Source organism: Ambystoma mexicanum, chromosome 9, assembly GCF_040938575.1.
Source record: "Ambystoma mexicanum isolate Mex_15411 chromosome 9, UKY_AmexF1_1, whole genome shotgun sequence".
Taxonomy (NCBI): domain Eukaryota; kingdom Metazoa; phylum Chordata; class Amphibia; order Caudata; family Ambystomatidae; genus Ambystoma; species Ambystoma mexicanum.
Genome location: NC_090931.1, coordinates 1,485,585,791 through 1,485,611,343, shown reverse-complemented (window position 1 = coordinate 1,485,611,343; position 25,553 = coordinate 1,485,585,791). Strand labels below are relative to the sequence as shown.

The window sequence follows — 25,553 nt, the reverse complement described above, 5'->3', positions numbered from 1 at the left end:
TATCAGCCATGTAAACGCCAGTGATGGGAATGAGTATCTGGGTGTCGTCAGCATAGTTAGTGTAGGAGACACCCAGATAGTCAAGTACATCAAAGAGAGGTTTTGTGAAGACGTTATAGAGTGTAGGTAGCACGCAGGAACCTTTAGGGACGCCGCAGTGAATTGGAGCAGGGTTAGCGGCTGCAGAGGGTGAGAAAACCCTCATAGATATGTTACTCAGAAAGGATTTGATCCATGCCGTGGCTGAGTCAGAGAAGTGGGCAGCAGATTGAAGGTGTCAGCATAGCATTTGGTGATTGACCAGATCAAAGGCTGCAGGAAGGTCTAGGAGTAGTAGCAGGGCTAGTTTCCCATTGTCTTTCAAGACCTCAATTTGAGTTTTCAGGTCTATCAAGGCTGTTTCGGTCCCATGTCTGGGACGGAATCCTGATTGCCGCAGACCCAGGAGGTTATTGGATTCCAAGTAGTCTTGGATCTGCAAGTATGCCGCACAGTCTAAGATCTTAAGCAAAAACGGGACAGTGGTTATGGGTCTGAAATTGGTGGGTATGCTTGGGTCTAACAATGGTTTTTTAAGCAGTGGGATCACCCATGCGTCCTTGAGGTTGTCAGGGACAGTACCTGTTTTAAAAGATGAGTTAATGAAGGCCGTGATGAATGGGGCCAGGTCGTGGGCAGAATCCTTAATGATAGGAGCAGGACAAGGATCGCCTTGACAGTTAGATGGTTTGATTCTCTTTATAATGTCTTCTACCTCAGCAATGGTGTGTGGAGAGAAGGCAAAAGGTTTAATATTAAGAGAAGCTAGAGGAGCGACCCTTAACGGGGTTAGTGGACGATTGTCCTGTTTCAGGCTGTCTTGTTTGTCTTTGATTTTGGATTGTAGAGTGGAGATTTTATTCAGTAGAGCGGACTGAATGTTGGCGCACCATTTACTATCTTTGGTGCAGGTGTCGGGGGCGGTGGCTGGAGATTCAATTTCTTTTAAGATCTTAAAAAGTTCTTTCATGTTCGAGTCTGCTTGCATGATACGGTTATTGAGAGACAGCTTTTTTGCAGTGATAATAGCATCTTTGTAAGTGAGGGAGGCAAGGATGAAGCCATCCTTATGCTCATCAGAAGGGTGTCTTTTCCAGCGTTTTTCAACGGAGTATTTAGCTTTGCGGTGCACTCCTAACTGAGGTGTAAACCAGGAGTTGAGATGTGCACGTGGTTTAGACTCCCTAAGTTTGATAGGGGCAATTGAGTTTATGGCTGTGAGCACGGTGCGATTGCAGGTGTCTGCTAAGGTTGTGGGGTTGGTGCAGGAGTAAGTGACTGCAGTGAGAGATGGGAGTAGAGTGGGAGAACTTTCTCTTTAGTTATGTCCCTTTTATTTCTAGTGGGGAGGGCTGGAGCTATCAAAGGTGGAGAGCGCAGTGCTGCTTCAATATTAAAGGTAATGATGTGATGGTCAGACCATAAGCAAGGGGTATTGGAGAGAACATTAATATTGCAGTTGGTGCTGGCTAACCAGTCAAGGGTCCTCCCTTTGGTATGGGTAGCCTCTTGAATGTGCATGGTGAAGCCGAAGTCAGTTGGAGAATATACTAAGTCAGAGGCAGTAGAGTCTTTAGGGTCACCGAGTCCCAGATTAAGGTCACCTAGGATGATGATTTGCAAGTTGGTTTTAGTTTTGTCGAAGTAAGGTGGACATTTCGCCAAGAAAGGAAAGGTGCAGGACCAGGCGGTCTGTAGATAAGTTGGAGGGTGGCAGTTTGGTTGGGGGGTAGTGGTAATTTGACTGAGAGTAGCTCAGCCGACTCAAGTTTGGAATTGGTAGCCACTCTTGGGCCAAGAGTTTTTCTGAATGAAGGCAACTCCGCCCCCTCTAATTTGGGCAGTATTGCGATCACATCGAGTGATGCCGTAATCTGGTGGTAAGGCCAGGGACAGTGAAGGTCCCGATGCGGCATGTAGCCATGTTTCGGATATTGCAATAAAGTCAAGTTCTTGGGACGTGATAAGGTCTGCAATGTCTAGTACGTGGGCTGGAAGAGATCTGGCGTTGATAATGGCGCCCTTGATCTGCTGAGATTTGGCTGCTGGGGTAGTGGTTTTAGGATTAATGCTAGGAGAAGGTGGGCAAGGTGGTTTGGGTATAGTGTATTTGGAGTTGTTGCTATGTGTGTGTAATAGACGGAATCATGAGCCTAGTCTCTTGTTTCTGAGCGGGAGGGAGCAAGGTTGATTCGGTGTGGGTTTCCTAGCAAAGTGTTCCAGCCATAGAGCAGGGTAATTAAGGTACTGGTTAGTATAAAACAAAGGGATTGTGGGGGTAGGGCCCTATTCAGGAGTGCGCACACCTGGAAGTCTAAATGGATGATCAGATCAGATATTGGTAAAGCTGCTGTCGTGTGGATGGTAAGGTGATCTCCCACTATCACCTGGACTAAAACAAATTGTAAGGGGTAACCATCTGCACAGGCTGCGCTTGTTACCTGTTGTATGCTCACTGGGTGTGATAAGTTTGAACAGAGTGGATGAGGAGTGTTCACAAAAAGACACAACTGATTTATGGTGCAATTGATTAGTGAATCAAAGAGCCCAGCTTTAATTCCTCAAGTCAATACTAGGACATTTTGATTTAAAGTGCCCCAAAAACAAATGATACATTCTTGGTACACATGGGTACACATTTCATGTAAGAAGCTTAATACTACAAACAGATAAGTTCCGGGCAATGTCCAAAACAAAGTACATTCATATAATGCCAAAAGTACAGAAAATGCCAAACAAATGCCAAAAAATGCCAAAAAATGCAGAAAATGCCTCAGATGTCAAGAAATGCAGAAAATGCCGTCAGGAAATGCGAAAAAATGCCAACACGTGTTTCAACCTATGAGGTCGTCATCAGGGCATATAGATACATATAGTGCATTGGGCTATAGTGCTGATGCTAAATCCTGAACTGTGTTCAATTTAGAAACCTGCCAGGGGGGGGGGGGGGGGGGGGTGTCAAAGCAAGGAGCAATTGGAAATGGGAGAGAAAAGAAGAAAAAAGAAAAATATACTGTTTAAATTACTGCGTGCATAACATGACTGACGGTGAGTATGTAGGCTATGAAAAATAAAGCATACCTTATTGTAATTGTTCTCTGTCAAACTGTAGAAAAAATGGAGCAACGGACGGTTCCAAAAGCATGTTACTGGTCAGTTCAGTGTACTGTGAAATATAAAGCAAGTGGAGCGTATTTAGTCTATTCAGAAAGGCTTGCTTGGGTAGATGATATAATCACCGATTGTTAGTATCATGTGCAATAAATGAAAGGCAAAAAGTTATTACCTTTACTTCTAAACAGGTCGTGATATATTGCTCGGCAGAAATGCCATTGGTGTGGCAATAATGCAGTAAACAGGTTCGTGTTGGGTGTGCTGATTCCGGATATCTGGCCGTAATCTGTAAAATGAATATAACACCGTGTTTATGTGAGATGGGTTTAAATGCGAGCCGTGTAAGTTGCTAAATGCGATAATAAATGCTTACCGGCTTGTGAATTAGACGTGCTCAGTGGCAGGCAGTTTCTCAAGTACTGAAGGCAATCGCAGTTACGAGGGGTTACTATAGTAACCTCTGCAGGGTCAGTCAGGTGACATAGTCACCTGACCTGGTTGCTAAGACTGACGAACCAAGCCGGAAGGCAGAAAAAAGCTGGTCATTCCGTGCAATGCTAATTCAAAGTTGTGAATGGTGCATCTGGTGGGACAATAGAGCTAACATGTGTGCCTGCTAGTGAAAATCCGTGATTGTTTAATATGCAAGTATTAAACAAAATATGACATGTTAGAGAGTTAATACATATTCCAAACCGGCTTCAAATTGGTTTTTAACAAAAAGGTGCGTGTTGCACAGACTGTTGCACCTAATAAGCAATAAGTACTAAAAAAGTGCAAGGATATTGAAAGCCAATGTTGGCTTAAACGCAAAGAGAGTTGTTGCCACATTTATGATATAAAGGAAAATTATTGCCAACAGGCACCGAGCGCTGGGGTTTAATTTGAGGATGTTGGATATTCAGTTATCCGCTGAGAAGAGAATATATTTTTGGGAACTGAAAGTATTGGTATAAAAAGTGAAGATTAGCTGTTGCGGGTAAAAATACAACAGATAAATCTATTATAGTATGTAACTTGGGCTGGGGAACCAGTAAATGGGTTGCGTGTAAGGGTGCCATCACACTTGTGTCTTGTAGTATTAATTGGAATAGGCAAGGTACTTTTAGTAGTGTTGATATAAGAAATATGTATAAAAGGTGTGTATAAGGACATGTCATGGGTGACAAAGTCAAAAAAATATATGATCAAGTGTGTTCTTGTTAGGCAGTGCGTTTGGATTCTCAAGAGTTACCCAGTCGGAGCACAGAAGTGGGAAACCTCTAAGTCTGAAAGTTTTCAACATTTATAGAAATCTACATGCATTGCAAGTCATACCAGTAATCTGAAGGAAGCCACAACGTTAGATTGCTGTGCCACCAGACCGACTCCTGATTTATAAAAACACATTAAGTTCGGAATCTTGGTTCAGACCAAGCGATAAGCAGCGTAATTTGCAGATCATTCTTGCTTCCTGCTGCCGTAGGGTCAGTTCTCTGTTGCCACCTCTCTGATGTTGTTTGATGTGTTGTAATCCAATAAATTTGATGTCTTTAGTATTGTCCAGTTGATGATGTTTCTGCCAGTGGGAGGCCAGGGGAAGTCTCGTGTCCTGACTACTAAAATGATTGAGGTGTTCCCGGATCCTGAAGCGTACTTCTCTAATCGTACTCCCAATATACACTTTCTTGCAAACACATATAATAGCATAAACAACATATTTCGTTCTACAATTGATAAAGTCAGATATTTTGGTTTGGAGGCCATTATGACAACTAAAAGTTTGGGTTGGTGCTAGGGCATGATGACAAAAATTGCAAGAGCCGCATTTATAGAAGCCTATTGGTTTGGACTTGGTAGAGAGCCAGCTATCCTGTCCAATAGGATCAGGTTTGAGGAAAGAGGGACTCAAGATATTTCGCAAAGTGGTAGCTTTGGTGAAAATGATATTCGGACGACCCGTGATATATGGTGTCAAATCAGAGTCTAAATGCAAGATGTGCCAATGCTTTTGTAGTATATACTGAATAAATGTGTAATCACTAGAAAATTTGGTGATGAAGTTGACATGTGTCGGATATTGTTCTCGAGTTGATTTTGGCTTCTCGGTCAATAACTGCGATCTGGATACTTGCATAGCTGCATTGGTTGTATTCCTGATTAGTGATATTGGATACCCTCTTTCCCGAAATCTGTATCCTATAGACTTACATTCTATTAGAAATGTTTCATCTTGGCTGCAGTTTCTCTTAGCTCTGAGTATTTCACCTTTAGGGATATTGCGAATAACACTATGTTTATGGTTACTGCTGGCGTGTAAAATGGAGTTAACTGCTGTAGCTTTCCTAAACGTGCAGGTTTCAATGGTATCAGAGACAATTTGGATTTTCAAATCTAGAAACGTGATTTCAAACGGGTCAATGTGGCCTGTGAACTTAATGTCAAAGGTATTATCATTAAGATAAAGCATGAATGCTTCAAAAACTTCTCTACTGCCATCCCAAATGGCCAGTACATCATCAATGTACCTTTTCCAACTGATAATATGATGTTTGTAGGGATTATTCTGAAAGATATAACTTTCCTCAAAGTAGGCCATAAATAAATTGGCCAAAGAGGGCGCATACTTAGCCCCCATTGCAATCCCCCTACTTTGTGAGTAGTAATTGCCATTGAAGAGAAACTGGTTGTGTGAGAGAGTAAATTCTAGGAAGTTTTTAATCATCTGAACATGTGTGTAATGAGACGCAGAAAAAGTTCTAAAGGTAAAGTTAATCGTATCCAAGGCCAGTTTATGTTGGATAGAAGTATATAGAGATGCCACATCCAAAGTCACTAAATAATAAGAAGGTTTCCAGGTGATCCCTTGTAATATTTGCAACGTGTGCGTTGTGTCCTTAAGGTATGCTGGAATCTCAGGTACCAAATGTTTGATACTGCTGTCTATATAGTCTGCAAGTGGTTCCGTGACACCTCCTTGACCACTCATAATTGGTCTAACCTGTGGGAGAGTCAGAAAGGGTTTGTAAACCTTCGGTAAAAAGTAGATTGTTGGCATAAGTGGTTTAGCAGTCAACAAAAACATTTTTTCCTCATCTGATAGTAGACCTTGGTTGTACCAAAATTGAAGTAGGGTTTGTAATTCTTTTAGAGTTTGAGTGGTAGGGTTGGACGTAAGTGTCTTATAGCATCCTGGTGTTCCAAGGTGTTCCATTGCCATTTTGATATAATCTGATTTATTAAGGATGACAATATTGCCACCTTTATCTGCTTCCTTAATAATGATGGTACTGTCTTCACAGATATCTTGTAGTGCTTTTCGTTCCAATTTAGTTAAATTCTGTTTTTTACTGCTGCAATTTTGTTGGAGACCATCAATGTGTTTATGAATTTCTTTGGTGATTGTCTTATAAAATGTATCAATAACGTTGTCTCCCGTGATAGGTGGCAAAAATTTGGATCTGTTTTTGTGTTCCGTGATGTCCATATTTCGTTGATGGATGCCAAGTTCTGCCTGAATTTCACACAAACTTTTAGAGTCTTGCCCCATAAGGTTATGGAGCAGATGAATATTTTCGATTTCTTGTATACTTTGTGAGCTAGTAGGAGGGAGTTGTGCCAACGGTCTAAACGTTACATCCTTGTTATGAAAGAATTTTTTGAGTTTGAGTTTTCTCGAAAATTTATACAGGTCAATTTGAAGTTCAGTCATATCGGATGTGGCAGCTGGAGCAAAGGAAAGCCCATGGTTAAGGACAGAAAGCTGTTGAGGTGAGAGGTGTTTGTCAGATAAATTGACAACTAGGCTTTTAGTATAGACTTGGGTATCGGTTTCCTGGAACTGGATCTGGTGAGTCTTTTGTTTGTATCTCTCCCTTCCTCTCCTCCTTGCTCCTCTTCCTCCTCTGAGGTTGTTGGAGTAGGAAGATTTTTGCGTCCTAAAGGGACATTTTGCTGAAAGCGAACTTGTTTATTTTGTAAGTTGTATGTTGATTGATTGCCTTTCTTATACCTTTTGATCTCAGCTAGGAAGCCTCGTCGATAATGGCGAGACCCTTCGGCGTTCGCCTGTTCTCCCTCTTGGTTTGGATTGGTAGTAGTGTCAGTTTCTGAATCTGTATCCGATGTGACGGGAGACGCCGTTGGTGTGGCTATTTGTGATAAGTCCCCATCATATTTAGGTTGATAGGTGTAGACTCTATCATTCAGATAGTCTTTTTCATCTCTATAGAATTTTCTAAATTTGCGCAACTTGATCTCGTCCTGGTATTCAACCAGGATCTCATTCATTTTAGCGAAGTTTTTTTCTTTCGAACTCGCCGGGTTATTCATATCTTTGATTTCAGTTTTGAGTTTTTCTATCTCTTTGACTACTCGAACATGTTCACGTTCGGCGTGTTTAACTAAAATTTTCATCATGTTCTCTGAGCTGACTGTGACATTTGATTCCCAATCAGCTGCCAGGTCCTGGTCATCTTTGTGTACGAAGTCTGGAAAGATTAATATTCTCAAACCTCTTGGTATAATATTTTTTTGAATATAGTTTTTGAGCGATACCTGTTCCCAAAACTTGTTGATTTCTTTTTTACATAACCTTTCAAGTTTGATGAATTTTTGTATAAGAGTTTCAGATATATTAGGTCTGGATTTAAAGGGGTTAGTATCAGAACCCCTGGGTGCAAAGAGGGCAGCACTGTCCTCTTCTCTATTCTTAAGGTAGTCTGTCATTATGAAAATACGTTATTGTAACTGTGTACAGAGCAGTGCAGCAGACCGCAGGGCAAGTCATAAAACAAAGGGATTGTGGGGGTAGGGCCCTATTCAGGAGTGCGCACACCTGGAAGTCTAAATGGATGATCAGATCAGATATTGGTAAAGCTGCTGTCGTGTGGATGGTAAGGTGATCTCCCACTATCACCTGGACTAAAACAAATTGTAAGGGGTAACCATCTGCACAGGCTGCGCTTGTTACCTGTTGTATGCTCACTTGGTGTGATAAGTTTGAACAGAGTGGATGAGGAGTGTTCACAAAAAGACACAACTGATTTATGGTGCAATTGATTAGTGAATCAAAGAGCCCAGCTTTAATTCCTCAAGTCAATACTAGGACATTTTGATTTAAAGTGCCCCAAAAACAAATGATACATTCTTGGTACACATGGGTACACATTTCATGTAAGAAGCTTAATACTACAAACAGATAAGTGCCGGGCAGTGTCCTGCCGGGCAGTGTCCAAAACAAAGTACATTCATATAATGCCAAAAGTACAGAAAATGCCAAACAAATGCCAAAAAATGCCAAAAAATGCAGAAAATGCCTCAGATGTCAAGAAATGCAGAAAATGCCGTCAGGAAATGCGAAAAAATGCCAACACGTGTTTCAACCTATGAGGTCGTCATCAGGGCATATAGATACATATAGTGCATTGGGCTTTAGTGCTGATGCTAAATCCTGAACTGTGTTCAATTTAGAAACCTGCCAGGGGGGGGGGGAAGGGTGTCAAAGCAAGGAGCAATTGGAAATGGGAGAGAAAAGAAGAAAAAAGAAAAATATACTGTTTAAATTACTGCGTGCATAACATGACTGACGGTGAGTATGTAGGCTATGAAAAATAAAGCATACCTTATTGTAATTGTTCTCTGTCAAACTGTAGTCACATACTATAATAGATTTATCTGTTGTATTTTTACCCGCAACAGCTAATCTTCACTTTTTATACCAATACTTTCAGTTCCCAAAAATATATTCTCTTCTCAGCGGATAACTGAATATCCAACATCCTCAAATTAAACCCCAGCGCTCGGTGCCTGTTGGCAATAATTTTCCTTTATATCATAAATGTGGCAACAACTCTCTTTGCGTTTAAGCCAACATTGGCTTTCAATATCCTTGCACTTTTTTAGTACTTATTGCTTATTAGGTGCAACAGTCTGTGCAACACGCACCTTTTTGTTAAAAACCAATTTGAAGCCGGTTTGGAATATGTATTAACTCTCTAACATGTCATATTTTGTTTAATACTTGCATATTAAACAATCACGGATTTTCACTAGCAGGCACACATGTTAGCTCAATTGTCCCACCAGATGCACCATTCACAACTTTGAATTAGCATTGCACGGAATGACCAGCTTTTTTCTGCCTTCCGGCTTGGTTCGTCAGTCTTAGCAACCAGGTCAGGTGACTATGTCACCTGACTGACCCTGCAGAGGTTACTATAGTAACCCCTCGTAACTGCGATTGCCTTCAGCACTTGAGAAACTGCCTGCCACTGAGCACGTCTAATTCACAAGCCGGTAAGCATTTATTATCGCATTTAGCAACTTACACGGCTCGCATTTAAACCCATCTCACATAAACACGGTGTTATATTCATTTTACAGATTACGGCCAGATATCCGGAATCAGCACACCCAACACGAACCTGTTTACTGCATTATTGCCACACCAATGGCATTTCTGCCGAGCAATATATCACGACCTGTTTAGAAGTAAAGGTAATAACTTTTTGCCTTTCATTTATTGCACATGATACTAACAATCGGTGATTATATCATCTACCCAAGCAAGCCTTTCTGAATAGACTAAATACGCTCCACTTGCTTTATATTTCACAGTACACTGAACTGACCAGTAACATGCTTTTGGAACCGTCCGTTGCTCCATTTTTTCTACAGTTTGACAGAGAACAATTACAATAAGGTATGCTTTATTTTTCATAGCCTACATACTCACCGTCAGTCATGTTATGCACGCAGTAATTTAAACAGTATATTTTTCTTTTTTCTTCTTTTCTCTCCCATTTCCAATTGCTCCTTGCTTTGACACCCTTCCCCCCCCCCCCCTGGCAGGTTTCTAAATTGAACACAGTTCAGGATTTAGCATCAGCACTATAGCCCAATGCACTATATGTATCTATATGCCCTGATGACGACCTCATAGGTTGAAACACGTGTTGGCATTTTTTCGCATTTCCTGACAGCATTTTCTGCATTTCTTGACATCTGAGGCATTTTCTGCATTTTTTGGCATTTTTTGGCATTTGTTTGGCATTTTCTGTACTTTTGGCATTATATGAATGTACTTTGTTTTGGACACTGCCCGGCAGGACACTGCCCGGCACTTATCTGTTTGTAGTATTAAGCTTCTTACATGAAATGTGTACCCATGTGTACCAAGAATGTATCATTTGTTTTTGGGGCACTTTAAATCAAAATGTCCTAGTATTGACTTGAGGAATTAAAGCTGGGCTCTTTGATTCACTAATCAATTGCACCATAAATCAGTTGTGTCTTTTTGTGAACACTCCTCATCCACTCTGTTCAAACTTATCACACCCAGTGAGCATACAACAGGTAACAAGCGCAGCCTGTGCAGATGGTTACCCCTTACAATTTGTACTGGTTAGTATAGTTGTTGCTGTGGTAGTGTTCAATGGGGGTAGTCCCGGGGCAGCCCATTGCAAGGTCGAATCTGGACAGTGACTGGTGTTGAGGACTGAGTGCAATAGCACTATCAGAAGGCTGAAGGAGCAATGGGGGGGTAAGGGGTGGAAGTTATGAAGGAGCGCTCGCTGGAAATGTGTAGGTGTTACCACAATGAGTAGCTGGGCGATGATGGCTAAAGGTGAGGCCAAGTAATAATAAATGGCGTGGATGGTCCTAAAGATCATGATGGTGGTGTTAGACTAGCTGGAATTTCAAGGAGAGCGCGCGCTGGAGCGCCCGACCTATAGTAGGTGAAGTTCCTATGCATCAATTCAGAGATGGGTAGGGAGCACACGGACCCACTAGCGCTGCAAGCCGATTGTGGCAATAGGGGTTGCAATGGGGAAAACAAAAGGCTAGAGGTGTCATGAGCGGCAGGAAGTTACAATTGAACAGTAAAGGTTCACCTAAATTCAAGATTCAGTGAGGGCTAAAATGTACAGTTTTAACAGTGGGTGTTCACCTAAATTCAGGATTAATAGTAAGGCTAAAAATGCAGTTTGCAGGCAGGCAGGTACAATTGCCTGGCTGCTAGGAGTGAGGGCTTTATCCCCCCTTTCAAAGAACCCGTTTCAGACAACAAAGTTGAAACGTTGCTGCTCTTTGCCAGACGTCCTTTAGTTCATGTCACAGATTGGCCACTATCTTCTGCCCCTCTCTCAGGGCATTCTCCTAGCAGAGATAAACAGGCCTTGTAGGGTTACTTTAGCCGCCTCCCAAACAGCATAACGCCGCGTCTGTGGCTCAGTGGACTAATGCTTCCACTACAGGGACCTGTGTTTGACCTCATGGTCACAGCTTCAAATCCCAGCAGTTCCACTCAGCCCTTCATTCTTCCGAGGTCGATAAAATGAGTACCATTAAGTTGGGTAACAATAAACATCTGTTATTAGCGCCGAGATGCCCCTTCTGGGGTGAACGTGCGCTTTACAAATACGCCTGTTATATCTTTAAACTTCTCCTGTATCATTGATCTTAAAGAAATCCCTAATTTCTTACTGGAAGGGTTCTTGAAGGAGCAAGTCTCTGAATAGGATGTCATTGCAGGACCATGGCCTATCTGAAATGGAAAGATGGTCCAAATCTATTGTAACCACTGCCATGTTGTGGTAGGACCATGCCACCACCCGGATGCCTGCTCCCACTATGATGTGCGCTCTCTCCGAACATGTAATAGTGTATAGGTCTTTTGTTGCGAAGAGTAAAATGTATGTCCTTTTTGTCGGGGTGTTGTGCCCTAAAGGTATCAGTCATGTGATACTTGTGTGAGTCTGGCAAGATCATTGCCTGGCTCACTCACTGGCATTGTAGTTCCCGCTCTTATGAGTGCCAGTCTTTTGTTGAGTCAGCCAACAGGTTACGAACTCCCCCACAAATTAGCAGACCTTTATTCCACACCTCAACTATTCCGAATGATTACAAAATTGAAACTGTTGCTGGCTAGGTGCATATAACACACAAAGACATATCAACACTGTTAAATGACCCCCCCCCCAAATCACCAGGATCCACACATTTTGACCCCCCCCCCCCTTGATCTGGTGGATTTGCAATTTCAATGCTTTTCTAATCCGAATACCCACTCCAGCTTTCCTTTCTGTACTAGATGCCCACAACGTTGCACCTATCCCATTTCCCCTTGTATTGAATTCTTGTCCTTTTTTTAATTTAGTCTCTTGAACAAATATATCCATCCCAGATTGTCTAAATTACCTCCCTTGCATGGTCCTTTTGTGAGCTGAGTTGAGAACTGTAACATTCAAGGTACCCACCTTCAGCATTCCTTGATGTGTCATGTATGACCACTCGACCAATCTCCCGCGTTTGCCTCCGTTCAGCCCTTCGGTGTAATCAGGAGGTCCCAATCGTGAACATTGCACCAGAGCATGGACTGTACACATAAGGTAGCATTAGACTTATTGCTGCCTTTCAGACAGAATGCGCTGTTCGCCTCCCCTTTCCCCACAATCCCCTCTTTTCCTCCCCTACCAGTTTCATTCTTCCCATATCTCCCTCCCATTTTAGAGACATGCCTGTAGAACAAGGGCCGCCTAATTGGGCCCCTTCAACCTGCTAACAATGCCGCAAATTGCTGAAAAACTGGCTCTTCATGTAGAGCACCTGCCTATTTGTTGTATTTGTTCCACATATAGTGGTTCCGCCATGCAACCTTGTCTGCAATAGCGTCTTGATACCCATGGGTGTTGTGCGCAATATAAATGTAAAATAAACTCAAAAAGAGCAATCAAGGTATGGGACCTTCTAAATATGTTGTGTCCAAGTTCAACACATCTGCAACAAAAAAACGATTTGTATCCATCCTTGATTTAAACCCCTAACTTGTCTTATTTAGCCTAATGTTTGAAGCACTCATTCGACCTGGTCCACAAAGTGTTCCCTCCAATGAGAATCATCCCTCAAGGTGTGTCCAGTTTGCAGGATTTCCTGGACCCATGTTGCTTTCCTCTTTAAGGTTGATGCAACATGGGTCTCATCTGGCTTATTCCTCTTGGTTCTCTAGAGATGCTCTCTCCTGCGTTTGGTTTTTTCTTTTTTTAAGTGATCCCGTACACCTTTTGCCTCTTCTGCTGACATTATGCAGTATTCTTCCTTCGGGAATTCACAGATCAGTGCAAACGGGAACCCCCATCTATAGCGGATCTCGTGGTCCCGAAGCCATTTTGTTAATTTTCAGCAATCTTTGTTTTGATAATGTTAGGGCCAGTAGATCTTGGTAAATTTGTATCTTGGACCCTTCCTAATGAATTGTCCCCTTTTCTCTTGCTTTGTCCAGGATCGCCACCATGTGCCTGAAATAATGGCATTTGGCCAGCACTGAACACAGACCTCCTGGCAGACCACCTTCTCTATGTATTCTATCGGAGACAATATCGGGAAGATCGGTTCCTTTGAACATGGAAGAGATCAGTTTTGTGACTCTTTCTAGGGATGTAACCGTTTCACCTTGTGGTTCCTACAGGTCCATTATGTGCATGTTGCACCTAATTTGCCTGTTCTCAGGTCGTCTATTTTCAGAGCTAGGTCCCTTTCCCTGGATTCCAGGTCTCACCTCATCAATCTTCCTGTCAACCAGATCCACAGAGAGCTGGTTGTTCTTGCAAGCCTCCATTTTATCTTCAGGTTTTCCCATTCTCCCTTTCAGTTCCGCTACTTGAGGATTGGACTTCAGACATTCAGGTCTTTTGGAAGAAATCAAATCCATAAGGAATGCTTTGGTACACACCTTTTCCATTTGTCCGGCTATTGTGTGGGTTGGTTCACATTTGGATACTTCCATCGTGTCAGGCGTTCTAGCAAAGGGAGTCTGCCAGACTTGCTTCAGCAGGAAGCAGCGTGGGCCAAACCTTTCACTTAATTTCAATTGACCGGAGGAATTTGGCTTGTATTATGTTGTCGAGCAGCTTTGTCCTGCACTTCCCTGCGTCTTCAATGGCACTTTACTCAGTTACTCCACTGCATTGGCTCGGTGACTGCTATCCGGCCCCTTGACTCCCAAACACCAGACGAATCCCGTGGGCAATAGTCACTGCAGTCATCTCAAACCAGTGTTGGAGCGATGATCTGCTTTGTTTCGTGGCCTCCTATTAAGTGGGACCACCTTCTACGTTACGTAGAGTGTCCGCAGTAAGGGCAACCCTTGTTCACAGGCCCAGTGTTGCAGTCCTTGTTGTGAGGGTCTCTCCCACCCGTCTTTGGTTCCGTTTACTTATGGGGCTGTCTAATTACCCTCTTTTTCTGCGGGGTCTCTTGAAGGTCGGTTGTGTGGGCCTCTGCAGTCTAGCCCCGCACCAGGAGATCTGGGGTGAGCTAGGGATGGGCTTGATTAACCCGCCCCGCCAAATGGTGCAGCATGTCCCGCGGCGAGGTGCCGGATCGAGTGAACACACATTAATCGATTATTGGTGCAGGCTTGGCTATCTGTGCAAACAGGCCATGCAACCTCTTCCACGCCAAGGGCCCGGGTCACGTAATCGTTTTCAGCAGAGCAGGGACTGGGTGACCCTCTGTCTGGGGACGATTCCACGGTCGGCTCCCAACTCACCACCTACATTGTTATTGCCCGATTCGCGCCACATTGTGTGGATCGGGTTGCACAAGCCCAACGTCTTCTCGAGCACAGTCCTAACCTCGCTCTTTCCTTTCGGGACCTGGGATGGCATGAGTCACAGGCCGCACCACTCCGGCGCCTCAGTGTGTTTCTAACCACATCGCCTGCTCAATCTTTCTGGATCCTTCATACACTTGAGGGGAGGGGGGGGGTGTCAGTCAGTCACCATTGAATGAGCATTTAGGGGTCCCTTTCTGGTTCATTAGCGCTGCGGGTGAAGGAGACGACGCTCTAAGCAGCCATGTTGTCCATGCCCCCCCTGGTGGTCTCCCGAATCCCTCTCATTAATTTCAGGAGGTAAAGATTTTATTTTGCTATTGCTTTGACTTGTGGTTCCTAAGAGAGGCCGTTGTCCATGAGGATTCCCAGAGTTATCACTGTTGTTGTCTACGGTAGGGTTCCCATCCTCAGTGGCCAGATTAGATATGCCTATGTTGCATTGTCTTCCGGTGAAGAGATTATTATTTCTGTTTTGGTTGAGACTGTTGTGTTTTATCCAGGTGTGCTTGTCAGTGTGGCATGTGTTGAGGGTGTTGGTCTCTGTTACAATACCAATTAACACCACAAGTACACCAATTTAAAGGATACTGATGGAAAAAGGATACAATTGGAATTGCCCCGAGGTGAAGAGGAGTAGGGCGACGTCCGTTGATATTAGACCTTTCAACTAATGTCACTCTCTAGCTGGGTGAAAAGGACCGCTAAAGAGAGTAATTAGTGGAAAGGGCGTGTAAAAGACCAAGATCACTGGACTGTGAAAAGAGATGAAAATTACTTTAGTATTTAACCAACTTCAATTAGGGAATATTACCCTTTTGAAACAGCACTAACCTGTGATGGAAAGAGTCAACAGTAGAATCCAAAATCCATTTATCATCCAAGATGAAACGACAATTGGAAAGGAAGTTAGTATGGGAACTAACCCGAACGGAACAAGGGCCGCACTAGAGTCAGGTTGGTGCACTCTGGATAGCGTCCATAGAGTTCAGTGCACTTGTCCTGTTTGGAAAAAAGCAATTGGATATTGGGAATGGATGATCCAGGTCCCAAATGATAACTGACAGGTAAGCCCCAAAAGGATCAATGAGAACTGGGGTTTTCACAATGATGATGTATGTACTGTAAGGAAGGATGACTAGCCGGCTGCTCCCAGTCGGATCAGGACACTGGAAACAAACATTGCAGGAAAAGGGCATTAAAATGTTCGACTGCGTGATCAGCTGGCGACTCTGTATGAATGGGAGTGTTGGGAAGTAGATTATGACGCACTGCTGAGGACTGCGGTTTAATGTCAGCAGTGGAAGTGACTGACGGCTCCGGAAGAAGGCGGAGCGCTGAAGTATCTTTAAAGATGCACTGCTGGAGGCGCGGTGGACGTCGGCTAGGCTCCAGATGAATGCGAAGCGCTGAAGAGTAGGTAAGGTGCACCGCCAGAGACGCGGTGGATGTCGGCTGTGGAACCAGCCAAGTACTCCGAGCAGAAGGAGTAATTGGAAACTGCCACAATATGCGGTGCGGAAGACGTGAGGAAAGGACCGGAGCTGCGGGAACAAACTCCAAGCTCTGAACGAAAAAACGATCAGAAGCGAGGATCCCGAAACCCTTCCGGGTTAAATACAAGTCACGTGAGGACTCGCGTGAGACGCGTACGTCCGACAGAACACTACGTGACAAGCCCCAATTGAAAAGAAAAGAAAACATATCTTACATCGCCAATCAATGTACATTGCACATGTAAAAAAACAATGTTTATTAGGCGCGTGCTTTAAAAAGGACGCTTCCCCGGGAGTTTGCTGAAGAGACTCCAGTGGGTAAAAAAACTACAACCCGTGTGGGCAGAAGGTCTCCGTTGTCTGGGTTTAGGCCTGGCAGGCATGACGGTCTCGTCAGAGGTGATCTTGAAGTTGAGTTGGGCGTCATCTGCGTAGTTGTAGGCTGTTAGTCCATGGGTTTGAATGTATTTCATTAGGGGCGTCATGTAGATGTTGAAGAGAAGAGGGGAGAGGCTTGATCCTTGTGGTACGCCGCAGGGGATATTTTTAGTGTTTGATGCAAATGGCGGTAGGTATGTTCTTTTGGTTTGGTTGAGGAAAGATTTCAGCCATTACAAGGCAGAGCTTTCTTTGTTAGCGTTGTCTCTGATTGTGTCAAAGGTGGCTGATATGTCAGATAGTATGATTGTGTGCTGTTGCTCATGTTTATTTCTAGGTTGTTCCATATGGAGAGGAGTGCAGATTCATTTCCTTTCATGGGTGAAAAGCAGACTTGGTATTGGTCAAGTATTACAGTCAGTCAACAACAACATATCCGACATATAAAAATAGTCAAGCCATTACATAAAAACAATTACTAGACACTATAAAAACACCATCATAAAAACATGATCGACAGGAGTATTTAGGCAGTTCAATTGCGGCGAGAAGATAAAAACATATAAATTACACAACTTTAAAATGCATCCCAAAGAGGAGAGCCTTGCTCGCAGCCTTTTCATGGTTCCAAATAATTCAATTGGATTACGGGTGAAATTGAATTGGCTTCCTCTTTAGCAGCCATGATCTATGAGTGTATCTTGCTACTGCAAAAACTACAGCTTGCTGGGTGCTTTGTCTTAAATATCTCAATGCTGATTTAGTGTCTCTTATTCTCGCTTCTCTCAGCACAGGCTTTAAGTATGCTTTCCTCTGGTATTTAGTTTTCTCACATAGCAACAAGAAATGAGTCATAGTTTCTATTCCCGCCTCGCACATTTTACACATATTAGAATTCGATTCTTTCCAGTTAGTCGTAAAACTCGCCACTTGGACGGTCCCCAGTCTCACTTGGACATAGAGAGATTTCTTGAAGGGGAGTGAGATGTAGTCTTGATAGTATTTCCTGCCTGGCGACCAAAGTTCTAGATATGCCGGGCCAAATTTTAACTTACTCGCGTTGGCCACCACTTGGTCACTAGCTTTTTCTAGATCAGGTGACCTTAACTCCTTTCTAATGCCCTGTGGCTGGTTTTGGGGGTTTTCCCATAGATAAATACCATCTAGTCCCTGGAGCAATTTGTCAAGTATTACATTGCTTTCTAGATGATTGAGTAGTTCTTTGTAGACCTGGTTCTCTAGGATTTTCACTGGATATGGTAGGTTTATATGTCTGCTAGTAGGGTCTCATGTATTTCTCATCTCATCCTTTAGGAGGAGTTTGATGCATGCAGATTTGATGATTTTGGTACTATTCCTTTGTTTCGGGATAGACTTATTAGTAGTCAGAAGTATAAGACTGGTGTTTTGTAGATTCCCGGTGGGCATGGGTCACTGGGAGATCTGGTGATGTTGTTGTCTTTCATTAGTTTGTCAAAACTTTCCTCACTTGTAGGTTCAAATCATTTGAGTGTTGTGGGGGTTGATGGAGTGCTGAGGTACTGCGGCCTGCGTCGATGGTCCGTTGTATTGCTTCTGTTTTTGCTCTTAGATGGTCGAGACACTGTCACATAGGGATTGCTATGGTACAATGTAGTTGTTGCAAGAAGTTGGGTTTTTTATTTCCTTGATGGAGTTGAACATTTCTTTTTGTGGGTTTGTTGCCGATTGGATTCTTGTCGTATTGTATGTTTTTTTGGCTTTCAGGACTGCGAATGTGGGTATTCGGAAGCCTGTTCTTTTGAAGGATTCTTTTGCTATACAACGGGACATCTTGGGGAGAGACAAATACTTGTAAGACTAGGCAATGAACTTTACCATTTGGGGGAACAATCGCCCAATGTGCCCAGCACCTTTAATAAACCCCACTTAGTTAATCTGATGGTGCACCGTTGTTAGGCAAGATTGTATGTAGTAACCCTGTTGTAGACTACACCAGCCATGTCCTCTTGGCAATAACACAACCTTTGGTATAGACCTATACTACACAAGTTGGTAGTGTGACTGAGCAGCCAGGTTTATCTCAAGAGGGGTCAATGTGCGCTGTAGGGTTGCAACATAGAGTTTCAGAGTGACAAGTCTTCAAATAACACTTATACTCAAGGTTTCTTGATTAAATAATTATTTATTAAACCGTCAGTTTTAAAATAAGCCTTCTTTAGAAGGGAGCAATTGGCAACAGTAAAAATACACTTCAAAATACACTCCTTCAGTTCAATAAAGTAAGTAGATACTCTTTTAGAATGGCACATAGATATTCCTACGCCCTGAGGTGACTTCAATTGCTAGGACACTGTACATTAATAGATCACTTTCAACACTTAAATGGTAATACTGAAGTTGTGGCAAAAAGGAAAATGTTAGGGATGGAAATAATGGTTAACACATTTCTCAAACAGGTAAGCACTTTTGAACCCCCCACCCCCAATGCAAAGTAGATTAACCCTTTCCCAACTATACAAGTAAGGTATGTATGACTTTTTTGGAGGGACAGTTAAATACAAAGTCAGGGGGCAAGCAGAGTCTTTCAGGGAGCCAGGGCAGCCATTGTCACTTGAGCAAAGTCTAGGGGAGCTGAGGCACTTCTTGAAGGTAGGAAAGTCTTGCACATTGTAAAGAGAGTTGTGTTGTAAAAAGAAATCGCTGTTGGGCCACAAGCTGAGAGCTTTGTGAAGGGCAAAGCTGCAAGCAACTCTGCAAAGGGCAGCCAATGTAAGTCTCCAGTGAGAGCAAGCAAGCTACACACACAAGAGGTAAGTACCCCTTAGTTCACAGTACCTTAGGTCTGAAGAAATGGTTCCAACTGACTTCTGTTCCTGTTGTAGTTCCTTCAGGTCCTGTTGTTACTGGGCCTCAGTCGTGGGGACAAGAGTGAGGACGCCTGGGGACTCCTGCACTACGATTTGAAGGTCACAAAATAGCACCACCGCGGTTCTTGGACACCTTGTGGACTTTCCTTGCTTCTGGGGTCCAGCACTCTGTTGTGGCTCAGGCTTGGTCAGCCTTGCTTCAAGGGAGTCTGGAGGAGCTTCCTGGAGCTCGGGTCCGGCTTAAAAACAATGCACTCGATTCTCGTGTTTCTGTCCCCTGGCACTCGGTTCATGCAGCAGCAATGGAAGTACAGCCAGCAGAGAGGGGTTTCAGTTGCGTTCGTCTTGGGGTCGATTGGTCCCACCAACCCAAGGGGAGAAGTCCTTTACTGGGCTTCTGTAGTCTGTCGAAATAGGAGTTTCAGCAGCAGGGCTTCACCGGGCAAGCCAACGGTCCAGGAGTTGCAGCAAGCTTCTCTTCGTTTCTTTCTTCGGTTCCTTCATCCAGTGGTCGGCTCTGCCTTCCCTGCAAAAGACCGCTCTTTTTAAGCAAGTCATTCCCATTCATTCGCAGCCCAGCTGTCACTCCCACAGCAGGGTGGCTGTCCTCCAAGGACAGCCAACTGGCCAATCACCTTTGGGTGCATTCCTGTAACCAAGGAGACTAAGCACAGGTAGTTTCAGGCAACTCCCTTGCTTCCTACCCTGCCAGACCTGCTGGAGCCAGAGGCGGGCTTCACTAGCGAATCCCGACAAAGACAAAATGAACAAAGGGACCAAACCTGGTTTAGCACACAGAGTAAATCTCAAGAAGGACCTTTCCAACAAGAAATGGCGAATAAAGAAGACGGGGCCATTTTGACAAAGTGGGCACCCATAGGTGCTATACTGCAGCTGCGAACACAGCCCGTGCTAAAAACACACAATAGTAGGAAAAAGTAAACCATTGCCACCAGCCATTAATTGTACAAAGGGTAACATAAAAATGTTACAAGAGAAGTTAGACAAAGGGGGATAATAAGTACCCCCTACTGTAAAATAGTGTGTGCTGGGTTTATAAAGAGGAAAATGTAAGTAAAGTCAATTTCACTTTACGACTCTTGGAAACAGTAGTTATCCAAGAGAACGTATTTAAACATTAGCTTAAATCCAAAGTAACTCTCTGTGACACTGCACTGAGGGTGCTGTGTGTCACAATGTAAAAAGATGATGCCTATGGAGTTTGTCAGTCTCCAAAACCAATAGAAACAGTGTTCAAATCAAATACAAATCAATGAGAGAGTGGGAAAAAGGTGTCACTCTATTCAGGATATAAATTAAAGTCCTAAAGACCAGCTATCGAGCTGGAGGTCTCTAAGGTAGGTTGGAATTGGCACATTTCTGAGAATTCTCCCCGACACCCGTTTACTCGAAGAATCGACATTGTTCGCAGCTTTTTCCTCTAGGTGTTTATCCAACCCTCACACTTGATAACTACATTGATAAAAGTTGTTCAGTTGAATCACTATCACTCGTCACCTGTTCACTGCTCGGCCTCTCACATCAGATACATTTACGTTACATCAATGTGTAAATATGCACTCATGAGGAGAGTAATTAGTGGGTTATCCATTCCTCAGGAATGTGTTTTCTGGCACGTCATTACCTTGAAGGAACTCCTTGGGAATTTAATCACAGTATATAGAGGTAACGGACCTTTTATTTATGCAAATTTAAACAGCACTTTCACCAGAGTGATGTACAGAAAATGTAACAATGTGATAGTTGATCCACACAATGCTATATTTGTCCAATGGTAAGTGAACGTTCGAAGAAGAGCTAACGGAAACCAGAATGAGTAGAGCATGAAGAGAAAATGGCAATCAAGACATTAGGGGTGAGATGAAAAATTTATGATATTGGGATTTAGCACAAGGAAGACATGGACAGCAAAACAGGAAGCATGAAGTTTGATTAGAAGAATGAACTGAAATGATCGCACATACAAAGCGCAAGTAGTGGAACTGAAGACAAGAATGAAAGACGACAATTCAGCACAGTAAGAGAAGGCTAAAGATGAAAACTTGGAGGAAACGAGCAGAGAAGATGAAAAGCTCAGTTAACAGTACAATGAAGCATAAGCAGGGAGCAGCAAAAAGAGTGAAGAACGTTAATCAAGTTGTGAAAAACTCTGTTTGAGATGGTTGCAGAAAAGTATGCATTGTATGGTTGTTGTGAAATGACCAGAACGAGCCTCAGAAATAAATTTGTTCCGTAAAAAGAAAATGAAAGGTTGACGCCAGTAATCCGGGCAGATGGGATGAGAAATACTAGGAAAAAGAAGCAGCTGTGGGTGGTCTGTTGTAAGAGGTCTAGAGAGGGGGAGTCTCTGTTTTAGAAGGGCTGCGTTGAAGAGTGGAGGAGCATCCAAAGCTTGATGGCAAAAATAAAAAATAGAACAGTGAAGTGGATCAGAAAATGTACAGAAAGAGAAACGTTTGTCCTGCAACAATAGTTTTCCATCTTGAGACATTTTATAGAAAGTGATAGGGTTCACCATACTCTTCTTGGAAATAAAGGTTTGGAAATGGCATGTTATATCATCAGACTAATCTAAGGATGCTTTAGATCTGTGAGGCAGCGTAGACTCTGGGTCAAAGTCATGGGACGTCCTCTCTGACATACCCACAGGCGACTTTGAGAAAAACAAAGATGCATATGCCAAACCCAACCACTATATGGCCACATTATCCATAGCCGCCGAGTCTACAAATGGCCGGCTCTATGGCGGTTACAGGCAATTGACGTTTTCTTTTCTCTTCTTGCCAAAATGTCTACCATTCCTCTTGCATCGTAAATTAGTCTGTGGTGGCACGTACTGCGTAGAAAAACATCAGTAGATAAAAGTTCCTAAACTTTTAAAGAAGTGGGTCCAGGCAAGTGTTCCTCTCTTAATGATCTTCGTATCTGGATGAGTGGATGGGTGTTGGGTCAGTTTTTCTGAAGTCCAACTAAGGGTTTAGTGAAACAATTCAATTGTGACAGTACAAGACTCCACTCTTAGTATAAGGCTGTACTATCTGAGTTCAGGGTAGCGTAGACAGATGGAGAGAGGGCTGTAGAATCAGTACAATAAAATAGTAGTACACATAGTCCAAAGAAACACTGAAACACAATTGGCCTCATTGTAACTTTGCCGGTCCGTAACGGTACTGGTAAGCTTGCCGGTACCGTTGTTACCGGACCGGCACACTAAGAGTTCTGCTCGCAGGTGCCTTCCCACCTGCCCGGTCTGACCTGGCAGGCAGAACGGCACCCGCGAGCAGAGCATGTTGCATGCACCGGCACCATTCACAAATGGTTCTGGTGCATCCAACCTCCCCATGGGCCCTATGGGGCTCACATGGGAATGGGGAACATTCCATTCCGGCACCCGCAAATGGGCAATATCCAGGTCCGGCGGGGCCGTAATGACCCGGTAATTGCCCATTCGTGGGTGCCGGAAAAATGTGCTAATTCGGCGGGAAGGCTGCCGCCGAACTTGGAATGAGGCCCTATGTATTGTAAAAATAAAGGGTTTTAGACCAAGGTAAATCGTGGGTAAATAAGTACTATGCCAGATCATATAAACACATTATATAAAAAAACATGACACTATGCATTAAAGTTCACAGACCAAAGCATAGACTTTATTTTGAAATCTAACTATGTCTAGGTAAATCAGACCTTTGTATACCCATTCAGTATATAGGGCACACCTATTCTTGGGGAGTAAAACCATGAGTTACTTTCAGATTACTTTACAGCAATACAAGGATAGTAGACCCTGTCAGTTATACCGTGAGGCCTTGGGGTGTAATAATCAATTACAGTTGCTTTTCACTTCACAGACTAAGGGAAGCAATAACGTGTTAACTTATTTTTGGATGACGCACAGCTATGCAGGGTAAGTGAAAACATTATGTACTTTTGTAAGGAGCTACCAGCAACCTAAAAGGTAGGTATGACCTAGGGAGACTTATTCTGGACAGGCTAACAGCAAGTTTGGGGAAGCAAAACCCAGTTGGGGACACTCATACAATTATCCTAATAGGAATAATAAAGTGACACCAACAGCATTACTTTGGGAAGAGGGGAACCCAATTCACAGGTGAGTAAGTTAACCCATCTACTTTCTGTAAGAATGATGTGACAATTTCTAAGGAAAGTAAGACTTTGAAAATGCTTATTTAAGAAGGCACACAGCTTATTCAAGTTAAGTAAATCCTATATATATTTTCAGAATGGCAGTACATATCTAAGGTAAGTATTAACTTGTTGTAACGATTTACTCAGAGTATTTAAGTTACCAACTAACTAATTTACAAGTAAAACTTTCAACACTTGTTTTACTTTTTAAAGTAGACTCCTTAAAGTATCCAGTCCTTCCCAATTCTAGTACATGAGTTCTCTGAGGCAGTAGAGGGACCCTACTGGTCTAGGGGCCAGCAGTAGACTCGGTGAGATACAGCTCAGTTTCTGGCAAACTCAGAGTTCCTGAAGAGAACTGGGCAAACAAGTACGTAGTTCACTTTGAAAGTTAGTTAGGGTCCAGGGACTTCAGAGAAGACACGCTAGGCGGAGTCCAGCAGTGGGCCTGGGTGAACTGGACGAGAGACTTCCCAATCTCAATAGCACCCCAAGGATACACAGGAATCGCAAGAGACTGAAGGTAAGTAAATACCCCAGCCAACACAGTACCTCAGCACAGAAGAATTGTTGCAGCAGGAAGACTTCAGGATATGCAGCCAAAAACCCGGTCGATGGATTCCTTTGTCTAGAAGACGGAAGACAGGCCTTTGGAAGGACTGTTGCAGCAGGGTTCACGGAAGAAGGCTTCAGGCGAGATTTTCCTCACAGCTGGATGCATCTTGTGAATTTGGCTCCTTTTCAGTAGCACAGAAGAAGACAGAATATCGCTGGTCATATCCCATCCTTTGCAAAGTCCAGCACTCTGACGAGAAGAGTTTCCGGACTCGATTCACATCTCTGGAGGTCCAGCAGGTTGCCCACTAGGTTTTTGGCAAGATACGGAATTCAGAAGAATGTATATCGCACAATGACTCGAGGTCCCCAGGGTATTGGGGGTTCTGCAGCCCCGCAAGGTCGCAGAATGATGTGGGATGGCTCAAAATGCAGGCCTTCTTGAGTCTAGTGGGTCTCACCAGGCTCTGGGTCGGGGTCGTCGTTTTCGGGTCCCCAGATCTATTGGATGGAAGAGTAACAGCAAGCTGTGGTTAGACAGTCTCTCTGGTCGCTGGAAATCGTTTCAGCAGCGTTTCCTTAATCGTCTTTGGTTTTGGTTCTAGTGGTCGACTACCTCTTCAGCTTCCAGGATCAGACTTTTATGTAGGAACCCAGCCAATCAAACAGCCATGCAACATTCAAACTTTGGGGTGTTGGCAGTCCTTTCACGACAGCCAGCCACCCAGTTTGAGCTGGAGTCTTGCAATCAGGCTGAACGACAAAGGACTGCAGAGTTTTGGACTCCTCCCTCGTTTCCTGCCGTCAGATACTCTGGAGCATGGGCGGGGAGTCCACAGGACTCCCACCCAAGATAAAGTTAACACAAAGGAATTTCCTGCCCTCGAGGTCAGGGGAAGGAACAAGAAAGGACAAGGAACACTAAAATGGTGAAAAAAGAAGACTGGCCATTTTGGTAAAATGAGCATCAATGGGTGCCTTTACCGGGGCTGAGGAAACAGCCTGTGGTACTGGTGCACCAAATTAATAAAAAGGCTCAATCAAAGGTCCGTTTTCCTTGTAACATAAATGCTGCAGTTAAAAGGAGAATGTAGATGCATTGTATCTACCCAGCACTCTACATAAGGTGGGCTGTGCGGGTTTCATCTAATAAAATGCAAAAGGGATCCAAAGATCCTTTCTATCCTTGGCAACTGTAGTTGTCTCAAGGTTAGCCAGAGAAAGGTAAAAGGGGAGCCCCAAGGGCAACTCAGCAACAATCAGCAGTATGCATCAAACATTGTCAAAGATGATACAATTAAAAAGGCACTATGGAGAGTCTTAAAAATTACACCCATAAAAAGAGCAAAAGGATCTCTGAGT

General features: G+C 43.5%; 1 protein-coding gene and 2 long non-coding RNA genes across 7 annotated transcripts in view; 2 read left to right on the top strand and 1 right to left on the bottom strand.

Moving 5' to 3' along the window:
- Positions 1-25,553, top strand: part of STK11IP (serine/threonine kinase 11 interacting protein) — a 771,273-nt gene that overhangs the window by 604,064 nt on the left and 141,656 nt on the right. The window lies entirely within an intron of this gene.
- Positions 3,118-3,571, bottom strand: LOC138489256 (uncharacterized). Its single transcript, XR_011274763.1, has 3 exons — positions 3,527-3,571; positions 3,326-3,439; positions 3,118-3,205 (listed from the first exon to the last, which is right to left on the bottom strand). It is a non-coding gene; the product is annotated as an uncharacterized lncRNA (long non-coding RNA).
- On the top strand, positions 9,361-9,838 carry LOC138489254 (uncharacterized). The gene is made up of 3 exons (XR_011274761.1): positions 9,361-9,429; positions 9,517-9,630; positions 9,751-9,838. It is a non-coding gene; the product is annotated as an uncharacterized lncRNA (long non-coding RNA).